Consider the following 906-nt stretch of genomic DNA (forward strand, 5'->3'; position numbering starts at 1 on the left):
TAATCGATTGACTTAGTGAAAACTTGGTTCTATGACTCAGAAAATCAATTACCCAGTTGATTTACCAATTGATTGATTAACATACTTATTTTATGATTTCAGTTTTAATTGGCAAATATTAGATGTGTGAAATCATAATGATGAATCTAACTAATAAACACTATGAACAATAGACAAATTTACACATAATCTTCAAGCCTTGTATGATATGATCAATCTTTGCTTGATTGCTTGAGATCCAAGATTTGTCCAAGTGTAGTGTTTGATTCTTTCCTGAAATGTATCTCAACCCAAATTATTAGATTAATCAGATAATGCATATACATTGTATGTTTGGAAGTTATATCAAAATCGTAGTCAAGGAGGCACATATCTTACAATCTCCCCCTTTTTGATTAAATGACAAACATACAATTTAACTTTGAGTTTACATTTCAAAATTAAAACTTAACTTTACAATAACTCTTATTTAAAACTCCCCCTGAACTATAGAATTCATAATTCATTTCAATTTCAAATTTCAGATTCAATTTTCAGTATACATGATAAGATAAGCATAAGCACAAGTTAAATTCATTCAAATTCTCCAAGTTAAATTCATCCAAATTCAAATTCTCCAAGTTAAATTCATTCGAATTCAAATTCTCCAAGTTAAATTAATTCAAATTCTCCCCCTTTGTTATTAAATTCAAAAAGATAATGCAAGAGAGAATAATGATTCAAAAAGAGATATACTGAAAAAAAGAAAAATTACAAAACAACAAAGAAAACAAAAGCCTAAACAACTAATCTAGGGTTGTTCCTCATTATCACCAATGGGAGAGGTAGAGACTGCTATCTTAGCCTTAGCAAGTGTCTCCTCACCATGAGGTTCAGAACTATCAAGGTTGATAGGGGTTGTTTCTT

The 906-nt window shown here is 29.2% G+C and overlaps 1 pseudogene; it reads right to left on the reverse strand.

Moving 5' to 3' along the window:
- The window catches only part of LOC140920365 (alpha-L-arabinofuranosidase 1-like), a 4,738-nt pseudogene that overhangs the window by 2,983 nt on the left and 849 nt on the right, over nt 1–906 (reverse strand).

Source organism: Cicer arietinum, chromosome 5, assembly GCF_000331145.2.
Source record: "Cicer arietinum cultivar CDC Frontier isolate Library 1 chromosome 5, Cicar.CDCFrontier_v2.0, whole genome shotgun sequence".
Lineage (NCBI taxonomy): Eukaryota > Viridiplantae > Streptophyta > Magnoliopsida > Fabales > Fabaceae > Cicer > Cicer arietinum.